Here is a 14,677-nt window from a genome sequence, read left to right on the forward strand (position 1 = left end):
TAGGGAAAGGGGGAGTAGGGTGAAGAACTAGTGTTGAGTGCCTACTTGAAAGATAACATGCTGTGTCTAAAGCTTATGTTGAGTTTTGTTGGAACTGTAGGACAGAGAGGTCAGAGTTGGAGTGGAGCGGAAAATTATAATAACAGGGACCAAAGCTCAGGGTCACACTTGTGAACTGAAAGGAGGTATTCTGCAAAGTGATCACCCAATCTGCAATTAGTCTCCTCAGTGTAGAGGAAACTGCACTGTTACCAGTGATTAGAGAACACTAAATTGAAAAAAGGACAAGTAAATTGCTGGGAGGAGTGTTTGGGACTTTGGAATTCAAAAGGTAGGTATTGCATCTCCTGTGCTTGCATGGAAAGGAGCCCTGGGAAAGGAAGGACTTGTTAGGGATGATTAAGGAATGGACCAGGGCATGGCAGAGGGAGCAGTCTTTGGAATGCTGAAAGTAGAGGAAAGGGTTAGAGGTGATTAATGATGACACTGGAGGTTATAGTGAAAGCACAATGTCAGGTTTATAGTGTATGCGGATGACATCCAGCTCTAATTGACCACCGCATTTCTCAACCCCTTCACAGACCTCTGATTCAGTCATACTGTTTGTCTGACATCTAGTGCTGGATGTAGCCACCCACTGGTTTGTCATGGTGGCTCAAATGCACATGACACAGTGGACTGCGCAGAATGGAGGAATCATGACTGCTGCCATGTGAGCGGGCACTGATTTGCGCAATACAACAGCAACTTCCTTTTATATAGTGCCTTTAATGTATCCTAGGGCATTTCACAGGAGCGTTATAAAGCAAAATTTGACACCAAGCTGCTTAAGGTGATATTAGGGAATTGGGTCAAAAGCTTGCTCAAAGGGGTAGATTTTAAAGAATGTCTTAAGGGATCATAAGGGGGCTAGAAATGTGGAGAGCTTTAGGGAGGGAATTCGAGATGTTAGTGTCTAGGTGGCTGAAGGCACAACCATCAATGATGAAGCAATTGTAATCGGGTGCTCAAGAGGCCAGAACTAGATGCGTACAGATATCACAGAGGACTGTGGGGCTGGGGGAGATTACAGAGATTGGGAGGGGTGACGAACTGAAGGAATTTGAAAACAAGGATGAGAATTTTAAAATTGAGGCATTGCTTAACCAGGAGTCAGTGTGGGTCTGAAGAAGAGTCACATTGAACTAATGTTAACTCTGTTTCTCTCTCCACAGATGCTGCCAGACCTGCTGAATTTTTCCAGCACTTTCTGTTTTTATTTCAGATTTCCAACATATGCAATATTTTGCTTCTATTATGCCAATGTAGGTCAATGAGCAGAGGTATGATGGGTGAATGGAACTTGGTGCGAGTAAGCACACCAGCAGCAGAGTTTGGGATGACCTCAGGTTTACAGAGGGTAGAATGTGGGAGGCTGGTCGGAAGTGCATTGGAATAGTCAAGTCCAGATGTTATAATGGCTGATGGATTGAGGCAGGGGCGAAGTCGTGATATTATAGTGTAGAAATAGACGGTCTTAGTTATGGCATGGATATGTGGTTTGAAGGGCATCTCGGGGCCAAATATGACACCAAGGTTGCAAACAGACTGGTTTAGCCTCATACTATTGCCAGGGAGAGGGATGGAGTTGATGGCCAGGGAACAGAGTTTGTAGCGAGGACTGAAGCCAATGACTTTGATCTCCTCAATATTTAATCAGAGGAAATCTCTGCTTATTTCGTACTGGATGTTAGATAAGCAGTGTGATACTTTAGCAACAGTACAGGAGTCGAGAGATGTAGTGGTGAAATAGAGCTGAAAGTTGTTAGCGTACATGTGAAAATTAACGCTATATTTTCAGATGATGATGTCGAGGGGCTTAGATCTCCTTTGGAATTACTTACAGTGAGTGAGAGGACATGCCATTTAATAACAATAAATGGGTTCACACCAGAACGCTATAGGGCAAGTACTACAGAAGTAAATGTAACACTCACAGGAGCTGGGCAGAAAAAAATAGCAAGTACAGTGTCCCAGTTGGATCTATGGCTTGTCAGTATCTGGTTCAATTGAATCTATGGTTTCTCATTATCCCCCCACATTGCGAAACTACTTGCTTTTCAATTATTAGCTATGTTGCATGACACAAGTCCCTCATTTGCAAGTCACAATACATGGGCAGATGCATTATGCAATCTGCCCTACTTAAAATGGGAATTTTGTAGGTCGAACCTGAGCTTCCCCAATTTCTGTTTCCGGCCACCCGGATTATGGAAGTTTTGACTGAGGAACAACAGTTCAGGGCCAGGAAGCCTACCAGCCTCCCCATTAGCAAGGTTAATTCTTTGTTCTCAGTGAAGAATCTGACTTGATGGGATTGCAGGTCTGGGAATTGGGAGAGGAGGTACGCATGCTTGATTCCCAGCTCTCCCACTTTTGCAGCCATTACTATTAATGCATTTGTTAATGCACAGTTTTTAATATGTTTCTGTGTGTTCTTCCTGGAGTGCTGAGATCCAATATAAGGAGAGTACCCACTGGGAGGATGGCTTTCATTTGAAGAAGCTCTGTACCATCAAAATAGAATATTGTACCTAGTAAATAGCAGTCTTGGCAATGGCTTGGAGCAGGCTGTCTGTCTTTCAGCCATGAAATATGACACGCAGCAAACCCAAAAAACGAGAGAAAATCACTGAAAAAAGGACATTTTTTTTATTAATAACTAAAATGAAAGAGAAATTTAAAAAGAGAGGAAGGCATGCATTCGTATAACAACTTTCATGATGTCAAGATGTCCCAAAACTCCTTATACCAAGCGAAGGACTTTTGAAGTGTAGTTATTGTTGTATTATAGGAGACACGTCTGCCAATCTGCACACAGTAAGGTTCCACAAACAGCAATGAGATAATGACCAGATAATCTGTTAGTCATGTAGGTTGAGAGGTAAATATTGGCCAGGACACCATGGAGAATTCTCCTGCTCTTCTTCGGATAGTGGCATATTGTGATTGGTACAAATAGAACTCAAGTCAAACAGCAAAGACAGCGACAGGAAAACATTGTTCAAGGGCTAATTTAAAAAAAATACAAGCAGAAGAACAAGGAGAGACATGGGGAAAATAACGAACAATGACAAACGTACCCAGGTGTAGTGCAGGTAGTGTCACTGAATGCTGTTTGATTTTCTGTCTGTATTTAAATCTGTGCTGGCAGCAACCCTTTGACGCACTGTGGGGAATTTTCATCTATAAACAACAGGCTCTGCGAGCACACACACGCAGGCTGCTAAATATTTTCAGCTCTGGAAAACGGAACAATGGGCTTTGCCTGTAAGTTTTCCACCAAGTCAGACGCTATCCAGACTTGGACATATATCACCCACCATTTCTCGGGTGTTTCGAACTTCAACATCCATTTACAGTTGGAGCTCAACCTAAATCAAATATGGGCAGAATGGATTACAGTCCATCCATCAGAAATTAAAGATAGTCACCAGTCCAAATTCACCAGACTCTCAGTCCACCTCCTAGTTAATATCACATGCAGCACAAACTAACTGGGGATGTGGTATCGTGTGTGCCAGTCTCACTAGAAGAGTAATAAAGAATAGTATGCAGCTGTGCTTGTATATGACCTGGGCAACACTGTTAATTATGCCTAGTCTATACTATGTCAAGGAATACCTTAGGACAATACTGAGGGATGAGATGTTAAACTGAGGTTCCAGAGGTGGATATAAAAGTTCCCATGGTACAACTTCAAAGAAGAGCAGGGGAGCTCTCCCCAGTGTCCAGGCCACTTTATCCCTCAACTGACATCACCAAAAAAAAGGTGATGTAATCATTATCAGATTGCCTTTTGTGGGATATTGCTGTGCGCAAATTGGCTCTTTACTACATTTAAAATGCTGAATGGGGGTGGAATCATCCCAGGTTTGCACTAAGTGCAATAGCGGGCAGGTGAAACAACGTTTTGCCTGCCGGCCACGATGGCAGATTTTCACACCGTATTGTCCAAATCCGCCACATTATTTCCTGCCCGCCATCACCACACCGCCTCATCACACCAGCGCCATATTTAAAGTCCAGCTGCACACACACATCTCAGTTCTTCCAGGCCATGACTACAGCAGGGAAGATGCCCATGAAAGGCGAAAAGACTGCAGCCCCCAGGTTTAGCGATGCATCACTGGAATGCCTTTTGGATGGCGTGGAGGCTCACCGCGCTGGCCGCAGGACGGGCCGTGGCATTACCAACCAGTCTTGGGAGGTGGTGGCAGCGGTGGTCAGCACCAATGCCCTGCAGAAGAGGACAACCGCCCAGTGCAACTACAGAATGAATAGTCTCAACCGTTCTGCCAGGGTAACTCACTCTTCTCATCACTCTCAACTCACACACTCACAATCCATCACACATCCACAGAGATCTCACACCTCAGGGGGCAACACCACTAACTCTCACACACACCCTCACATCTCCATCAGGCTCATATCCTCTGGAGCTCACATCCTCATTCCTGTTCATGGCTCCACTCACCACACAGGGCCATGTGTCCTGCTCACACTCTCTCCATCTGTTTTCATGCAGGAGAAGCTGGCTCATTTCAGCAGGGAGAGGTCCCAGTCCAGGTGGTGGAGTGGCCCACATTAGATCCCTCACTCACTTTGAGGAGCGTGCCATCATGCTGGCTGGTGAGGATGTGGACCCTGTCTGCAGTGACAGTGAGGCTGGCAGTGAACACCCACCTGAGGATCCTGCACCACATCATCCCTCCCTCAACACAACTGTGAGTTCTCTCTCTCCTGTTTTTGACTCTGCTGACATGCACTAATTATCCCTATTTTGGTTTACAGGGAGCTCTGCCAAGGGACCAACACCCTTAGCCAGCCAGTCCAACAGTTCCATTCATGTCCTCATCTGCAACCAAGAGGACACCTCCTCCAGTGAAGAGATGGAAATAAGCAGCCCAGAAGACCAGTCACTGTAGAGGGAGCAGCCATCCTACAAGTGATTCTGGAGGGAAAACTGTGTGTGTGGCAGGGCCTTTCAGAGCCTTGTACAAGTTCTTTCCTACGCACGCAGACCCTTCATGTTTCACACTCATCTCAATGCCATGAGCATTTTGAATGCTGCTTCCTGGGGTTCGCTTTCAGTTGTCCATCTGAGCTGACCTGCATCTCCACCCACCCACTGATTGCACTCCCATGCAGCACCTGATCTTGCCCACTATGACTCTCGTTTCACTTTCAATTTGGGCAGCATGGCGCTAATTTGGTTTTACTTTCGCTCCCCCATCCTTTACCCTCCCCCAGTCACCCATTTCCTTTCCCCCATCACAGTTGACCCCCCACACCCTGCATCACCTCCCACCTCCCCTCCGTTATCTACCAGCCTTAACCCTTTTCCTTTGGGGATGTCCAGGCGAACGCGTATGTTCCCTTCCTTCCTGAAAATCCCACTCCCATCTACATTCAGCTCCCCAACCTCCTCCGTCCCACCCCCAGGGTCTGTGTCTGCCTCTGGGTGCCCATCAGCCACCCTCGCCATCCCTTCTACCGCTACCATTGAACCCTCACTCTCCCACCCTACTGCCTCACTCTGCCCTCAGTCATTCTCACCCTTCCTCCATACCACGCCCATCCTCAGTTCACTCCCCAGAAGGCAGACATGGACCTATCCGACCCCTCCCGTGCACAGTCACCTGCACATCCACCCCCCTCCTCACCCCTTCCCCCTTTCGCACCCCTTCCCCCTTTCGCACCCCTTCCCCCTTTCGCACTCCTTCCCCCCTTTGCACCCCTTCTCCCCTTCGCACTCCTTTCCCCCTTCTCACTCCTTCCCCCCTTTGCACCCCTTCTCCCCTTCGCACTCCTTTCCCCCTTCTCACTCCTTCCCCCCTTTGCACCCCTTCTGCTCTTCACACCCCTTCCCCTTTTTGCACCCCTTCCCCCTTTCGCACTCCATCCCCCCTTTGCACCACTTCCCCCTTCGCAGCCCTTCTCCCCTTTGCAACCCTTCCCCCCTTTGCAACCCATCTCCCCATCGCACTCCTTTCCCCATTCGCACTCCTTCCCCACTTTGCACCCCTTTGCACCCCTTCCCCCCTTCGCACCCCTTCTCCCCTTCGTACCCCTTCCCCCCTTCGCACCCCTTACCCCCTTCGCAACCCTTCCCCCCCTGGAACTCCTTCATCCTGGAAACCCCTTTCCCCCTGGAACTCCTTCCCCTCCATGTCCTCCCACCCCCTGCCCCCGGAACCCCCCCTCCCACTTAGTCTATCTCCCTTCCTGACTCCTTCCTCCACCCTTACCTCTTCCGCCACAAAGTCCCTCCCCTGTTCCGACTCCTTCCTCCAGCCTCACCTCTTCCTCCAGCCTTTCTCCTACTCACATCCTGGCTTCTTCCTCCACTCTTACTTTTGCCCCCAACCTTTCTCCCTCCCCTCTCCACACTCCTTTCTCCCCCTGGACACCCTCCCCTCTCCACACTCCTTCCCATGTGCCTTCCGCCCCCTTACACCTACCTCCCCAGTTGCCCAGTTGCCGTCTTCTCCCCAGTTACCCCCTCCTCTCCCCATTCTCCCTCCCCACCAACACCTTCATTCACCTCCCCCAATTTCACCCTATCCTGACACCTTCACTCCCTCTCCCAACCTCACCCCCCCCAAACACCTCTTCCTCTCTCAGCTGATCCTGGACCTTCCTCTCTCACCCTCTCGACCGTCACCCGTTGTGAGCTTCAATGGTGAGTATCCAACTTCTGTGAGCTGTTTCGTAGCAGAGCCACATGCATGAGAATCCACCCAGCATGCCATGGACGTTCCTCTAGGTTCCTGTTGCTGTCGGGCTCCAGCATCCTCTGCTCCTCGGATGTCTGCAGTGTGAGAAAGGCCCTGGTGGGCAAGTCCCAACTTCTGCATGTCACACTTGTCAAGACATGTCCTACACCAGTGTGTTTTCCTGCCGACGTGGGCGGATGATCCAGTGGGAAGGGGGTGATTGCGGCGGGTTAGCCTTATAACGTTATGCTGATGTATTACAATGAGGTTCCCAACCTCCGATGGCAGAGAAAGTGGCCCACCATTGGTGGGCTGAGCGGACCATTGCAAACTGGTTTCACGCCGTCATGAAACTGATCGCGCCGTATTGTCCGCTCACGCTACCGAACACGCCCGACACCGGCGGGCACGGAAAGTCCCGGCCTAGAATTTAAAAAGTTCTCCGTTCACTGTGATGAGATTTGGGATGAGCTAAGGTTCATGGAAGGCACTATATAAATGCCATTTGTTTCTTTTTACTCGTGGTCTTCACTTGGCGCCAACATTTCTGTTTTCATCTCATTATGATCAAAATATGTCCATGCCTACATTTCCAATTTTGAGTCAGTAGAAATTGGTCATTGTTGACAGAACAACACAAAAGCAAGAATTCTGAAAAGAGTTGTTTACATTAGTAACTAATGGCTAAAATAACTGAAAATTTTGCAATGCTCGTAATACTGTTTAGCATTTAAAATAAGTTTTATGAATATAGTTTGACCTCTTCTCTCAGTTTTGACCATGCAACTAACATATTTCCGTTAGACTCTGTGATAATCCCTCTGAAATTCATTATAATATGGCTCATGTTTCATGCTGGTTAAATGACAGCTCCAACTAGATGCCTGGGCTGAAGATTAAAGGAACAAACTATTAGGAGTCTGTGTGGGGATTTGGGAACTGGCTGCAGGAACAAATTGGATAAAACACAACACTATACAGTACAAGAGCATTAATTTGAAAAGACTTGGTGAAGAAATCACTTCCCAGTTGAAGGCCGTCTGTACATTCGGGTGACATATAGCACTTGTAGCTAAAGCCCTCCCACAAAACTATTAACAACACCTATGGTCAAAAATTAACAGGTGATTCAAATACCTGCATGGATTTTCAACAAATTAAAACACCAAATGTGTAAATATCACCTCATCTCCAAGCAAAATCTCCACTGTAAAGCCATTTGTTTATTTTTAAAATCCACGCGTTTGTAATAAAAACTGACTTTGTATGGTACGTATTGCTTACGTTGAGGCAGAGGCTGGGGTTTTAAAATTATTGCGGGTTCCAGATCAGAGGCGGTCAGGTGTGCAATTTTGCACCATCAGCCTCCAAGCCCTTTGGACGTTACGATCCTGACTCCAGCCATTTACAATGAGGGCGCTTGGAGTCCAATCGGCTGCCTGCTACTTGCAAGCAGCAGCCAGTTCAGGCCAATTACTGATGATAAAGGACTTGTTCTTGCACCAACTGGGATTTTCAGTCAACAATGAAAGTGGCCAACATCAGCCCGCACCATGTTCAGGCCAATGTGGTGGGCTCACAGCAAAAAGTGAGGTGGGGGGAACGGGGCAATGGATCATACAAGGGACTTCCCCCACTGACCCATAACAGCTGCCTGGCCACAGCTGTGGCCACTGGCTGCCCCCTGGATGGGCAGCCCCTCCAGGATTGCCAGGCAGCTGTAGCATTTTAAAAAAATAGATTTAACTTTATCTGGCCTTCTCCCTCTCTCTCTCCATCTTCAGGTCAGCAGTTCCCACCTTGACCAGAGGGGCTGCTGATCTCTGATTATTGGTGGGCCTCCCATTGGCCCTCTGGTGGGCCCACTTCTTGGCCTTTAATTGAATGCAACTTTGATAATATTAGCAGGCGTGCCTAAAACATACTCCATCTCCAGTTCACAACCCCAAATTGAAATCCAGCTCAGAGTACACACTGCTTTATAATGAAGGCCTCAACCTCCCTGCCACCCCACTACAAACAATTCCTAGATACAATGTAGTTCCTTCCTGATAACCCCCTCAATAAGAGATTGCTTTTCTCTCTCTCTCTTCCTTTCCTCTTAACCTAAGAGAGTCTTTTTCTCCTCAGTCTAACACCACTGACACACTATAACTTCAGTATATACTACAAATGGGATGCAAATAATTCAGAATTTCTTTGACAGCTCTCCCAAATCTAAAACCTCCACCAGCTAGAAAGTAAATGACAGCATAGTAATCTAAAATCCCCCTCCATGGTACACACCATCTCAACTTGGCCATATATTGCTATTTCTTCATGGTCTCTGTTTGGATCAAAAGCCTGGAGCTACCTACCTAACAGTCTATTGGGAGTGCCTTCACCACATGGACTGCAGAGGTTCAAGAAGATGGTTTACCACCAAGTTCTCAAGGATAGACAATATATGCTGGCCTTGCTCCCAATACTCATGCCCCAGATAAGAATTAGTACAATAACAGCAGCAGAGAAAGGAGGATATCTTTAGTGTGTGGAGTTGGTGTTTAGTCCCTAATGATCACGTTGGGAAGGGTGAGGATTGAGATAAAAAATTATGGTAGCATTGCTTGTTGTACATGCATTAAATTTGATTCCCTTTAGAGGGGAGATGGAGTGCTGAAATACCAATTGTATTTCAATGATTCCTTTGCTAAGTTGCTCGCCCCAGCTAATGTAACTGATACCTTTATTACACTTGATTGTCTAGTTACTTCTTTAATAAGTATTTGTTACGGATGGAACTCAGCAGCTCTACCGTTCAAGGTATTAACAGTTCATCTAGCAAGAAAGATAAGATGAACAGAAAGGTAAGTCAAAATGCCCTGGCATTGGTGACACCATTATCCATAATGGAAACAGCACAGATAATTGTTCAAGGCAATAACATCCTTTGTTGGAAGCTAAGGTCATGGATATGCACAACAAGTAGAATGCCTTAATGAAGGAGAAGTGCAAAAGGCTGTTGTTTTTTTACATTAAAATCTGTCCTTTGAAATATATGATAACTCATAAATTGAAGGATAAAGGTTCCTGAGTGATGGTCTCTGGCTTAATGCCCTCACAGTCCTCAGAAAGTGGGGTTATTCAGTTATTGGTTGGAAGAGGAATCTCAGCTAGGCAGCTAACTGGAGAATATTTACTAGTCAAGATAAGTCTTTCAGGAGGTATGTGGTTTATTTAAACAAGTTTGAGGAACAGAGAATGAATGTGGAAAGAACTTTTTTTTTATTCCTTCACAGGCGCATCTTGTATATTTATTTATTCTTTCCCGGGATGTGGACGTCACTGGCTAAGACAGCATTTATTGGTTAGAGTCTCTCTTGTTGGAGATGGTCATTGCTTGCCACTTGTATGACGGCCAGCCAGTGTGAAGTGCATGCTGATATGATCAGCGCTGCCTGGGTAGGGGGTGGAAGGAGGGTGAGCGCTGAGGTCAGCGCAGGTGTGGGGGAGCACTCACAGAAAGTTCCCTGAAGGCAGAGAGCTCTATATAAGGGAGCTGAAGCCTTCAAAAGTATCAAATAAAGATTTTTAAATCCGGAAAGAAATGTCCACGCCACACAAGCAGTCCCCTGAACGTGGACATTATAGAAATTCTGTGCATAGATTTTTATTTTTTTTATTTAAAAACGGAAACCTCATCCTACCCTTGGATAAGGATTCTTGAAAAACACAAGGGCCACCTGGCCAATTCGCCTGCCTGCCCTGGGTGGGCAGCGAAAGGCCCCAGTTAATTGCACCATTAATGGGCTTAATAGCCCTCTTGGTGTCACGAGATGCTCACACGATGTCATCACGCACTATTTTACGCTCGACTGTGTTGGGCACGCGCCTGCCCGCTCAACGAAAACTTCTGGCCAAGGTTATATCTAAGTAATGGGTTTGAAAATGTATTTAAAGGATTCTGATAAACAAAGGGTTGAATTTTCTGCTTGTGGGGGAGGCGGAGCGGGAGCAGATCACTGCCTGCGATCGGGTCCGTGCCACCATTTTACGCGGGCGGACTAATTAAAGCCCGCCCAGCGTAATGCCCGACTCCCGAGGATGGCAGGAGTGGGCGGGCGGCGGCAGGAGCGCATTGTCCACCAGGTTCAATGGCGACCCGGCGGCCTGTTTATCAGAAGTGCTGGCAGCCTTTGCAAGGCCGCTCACAATGTCAAGTGGTGAGCAGCCCAGTCTGGAGGGTAGGCCAGCAGAGCAGGCGAGGCTGCAGGGTAGGGCAGCAGGACAAGCCAAGCTGGAGGGTAGGGCGGGGGGCCAGTGTGCCCCTCATTTTTCCAATGACTGCCTTGCTGCCCTCCTCGAGGACGTGGCAGCACAGCGGGCGGTGCTGGTACTGCAGGATGGGAGGAGGAGGCCCCCACATGACAAAATGTGCCTGGGAGGAGGTGGTGGAGGTGCTGAGTTCCCGCGATGTGGTGTGGCGCACTTGGATCCAGTGTCACAAGCGCTTCAACGACTTGCTGCGCTCTGACAGGGTGAGCACCATGTCAGCATTGGTCACGTAATCCAGCAGGGCAGCTTAGCCCCCTGCTGCACCACCCCCAACCCCCCAAAGTCTGAGTGTAGGGTCTGCATTGAATCATTGACGGCATTTGTCCTTTGGTGGGTGGGCCAGCAGATACTGCCCATGCTGAGGTCAGCCTGAGAGGGTGATGAAGAGATGTGTATTTCCCCTGCAGCATGTGCTACACTGAGTCCCACATGACTGGTTTGGGGGAAATCTGGAGGAGCTGCACCTAGGCGCAGTGCTGGAACTGCAGGACATGTCCATGTCAGGGTGATGACCTGGAGGAGAGCTTCAAGGTGGCGTGGCAACGAACCATCTGCTGTCCTCTGCGCTCCACGTGCTTGCGCCTCCTTGCTATGCAAGGACATACCGTGTGGTGCCTAATGTGATGTAGGCAGCATGTGTCCAAGGAGGGGTTTGGCGGGGTGTGAAGCAGGCCTAGCATCCTTGTGTGAGTGTTTGGCAGCAGTGGGGTGAGGAGGCACTGGAGTCCTGATATGTCCCGCTTTGGTTAGGGTGGGCCGTGCACAGAGTCTATGTGCAATTTTCACTCATCAAAGCTCTTCTCTCATTTTCAGGAGAAGAATGCACATAACATAGCAGAGCATGCGAGGACTGGTGGCGGCCAGGCGCAGATCGCCATTCTTAGCCGCTTTGAGCAGGAGGCCCTGGATCTGGAAAGACGCCATGTGCCCAGGTCCACTGGTGTTGGTGAGACTGGGGTGCTCCAGCCAGATATTTATACCCAGCAGCGAGGTCACCATTGTTCTCCCTACAGCCGTTGCAGTGCTGAATGTTGATTGATTTAATTTTGCAACATGGCTTGACCATTGCTTATGAAAGGATGAGCGCATAATGATCCGGAGGACAGGGATGCACATTGACATTGTCTCCACATTAACTGACCCACTATCCTTGTTCTTCCTTTCAGCATCAGTGGAGCAGGGCCAGGAGGAGGAGCAGCAAAGGACCCCTCTCACACCTGAGGGCCCTGAAGTCGCACCAGTGTCACACCATTTCTGCAAGGCAGGTACCAGCGCAGATACTAGCACCTCGGTGGGAATTCGAACACTGGCTAGTGTCCCAGGCCACAGCGGTGAGGGCACTTCACAGTCGCTGGAGGAGCTGGCAGAGACAGAGAGTGCCCATGGTGCCAGCAGTCGGAGGACTGCAGGGGGCCAGGCATATTCTGAGTCATTGCCTGATGATGTGCCTCTGGAGTCGTCTGCTACGCAGCAGGGGCAGGAAATGCGGCTGGGTGTGCGGGAGCATCTAGGTGTGATACATGAGGCTATGCTTGGCATGGTGCTGGTGGTGGAGGAGTCTATGCGGACGATCACCAAAGCAATGAGCCATATGTCCGAGTGCCATGCGTCCTCCATGGACAGAGTGGTGACTCTCGTGGAGAGCCTCCTTCAGGAGACCCATCAGGGCTCCCTGGGGATGCGCTATGACCAGCAAGACCTCACATCGGCATTGACCTCAGCTGGTCAGTGCCAGTGTGGGAGATGGTTTGGGCATCAACTTTCCCAGCTCGGTGCCCATCCATCCATGGTGAGCAGGGAGGTCCGAATCGACCTCATGTCGGCGCAGCAGCTGCCTGTCGTCTCTGCAGGCACCTCTCAGGGCCCTCCGGATGAGGGCAGCAGCTCCTCTGCCCCTCTCCCAGTGACCGTATCATCCGGTGAGGCTGCGACGACTGGGTGGGATGCCAGCTGTGGAACTGGCAGCTCCCTCCCAGGCGGGGCCAGCACAGGCTCCATGGGCCAGAGGACGACCGCCAAGGTCATCGAGGCCAACAGGACAGCACAGTGAGCAGGCTGTCTCAGATGTCAGTGCCAGCGAGGGGGGAGCACCTAGACGTAGCACCCGGAAACAAAAACATAAGGCACCTTAGGCACACCACGGGTTTATCACTGGTGCTTTTGTGTTGGCCCGAGATGAGGTCTTTATGATTTGTTTTGTTTGGGAACACTATTCTCTTTTTTTGGAATAAGTTGATTGGTTTGACAGAATAAATTCAGATATGTCACCATGGTCGAAGGTGCCTCTTTTCTTCTGCATGTGTATGGTTTCCAAAACTATAATGAGTTGGACATTCAGCTTTATTAACAAGGCCCTTAGTGATGGTTCCTAACCTGGCAGATTTGGCACTTAAGTCTTGAATATGGAGCCTACAGCCCAGGCTCGTCCTGGAGGTTCATCTGTGGTGGGCTAGCTGAAGATTCATTGGATTAAAGCCTCCCAGGTGTCCCTGCCTCCCTGGAGTATGCCCAGGTCAGCGTCTACCCCCTCAGCATTTCCCTGTGCATAGTCATCCACGGACTCACTGCTGGACTCATCGTGTGCAGCTGCAGCCACTGCGTCGATGTCTTCATCGTCCACTGCATCCCCCCTTTCCAGCGTAACATTGTGGAGAGTGCAGCATGCAACCACTATCACCAAGACACGATCTGGGGGGTACTGGAGTGGGCCCCCGAGTGGTCCAGACATTGGAAGCACATCTTGAGAAGACCGATGGTTCTCTCCACCACAGCCCTAGTGGAGGTGTGGCTCCTATCGTACCACTGCTCAGCTTCTGTTTTTGGATGGTGGAGAGGCGTCATGAGCCACCTTCGGAGGGGATAGCCCTTGTCACCCAGCAGCCATCCATCCAGCCGAGCCAGAGCACTGAAGGGCCCCGGCACCTGGGAGTGTCTGAGGATGTAGGCGTCATGGGAGCTGCCTGGGTACGTCGCACAGACTTATAGAATCAACATCCTGAGATCACACACTATCTGCACATTCATGGAATGGAAGCTCTTCCTGTTGGCGAAGGCACCGGGCTCACCTGCTGGCACCTTGATGGCCACATGTGTGCAGTCTATAGCACCCTGGACGCGGGGGAAGCCAGAAATGGCCGCAAAGCCTCTGGCTCGCTGTGCCTGGCTTGCCTGGTCCCAACGGTAGTGGATGAAGGTCAATGCACACCTGAACACAGCGTCTTGTGACCTGCTTGACACAAGTGTGCAAAGCTGATAGGGAGACACCGCAAAGATGACCCTCCGAGCCCTGGAAGGAGCCAGAGGCATAGAAGTTGAGGGCAGCTGTGAACTTCAGATTGCTGGCATGGGGTGTCCATCCACACAGTTAGGAGAGATCTCAGGCCCAATCATCTGACAGATATAGTTGCCTGTCTCCCTTAAGAGACGGCGCCTCCTTAGGCACTGTACCTCAGTCATATTGAGGTAGCTGCTTTGTCGCCTGTATACCCTGGCAGCAGGATAGTGGCATCTTCTGCTGCCCCCTCTGCCTTGGACTTCCTGTTGGCCCTATGCCCCTTGTGCCTGTGCCTGTCCTTCCAAAGGTGGCTCCCCTGGAGGCTGAATGT

This window comes from Cetorhinus maximus, chromosome 3 (assembly GCF_964194155.1).
Source record: "Cetorhinus maximus chromosome 3, sCetMax3.hap1.1, whole genome shotgun sequence".
NCBI classification, from domain to species: Eukaryota; Metazoa; Chordata; class Chondrichthyes; order Lamniformes; family Cetorhinidae; genus Cetorhinus; species Cetorhinus maximus.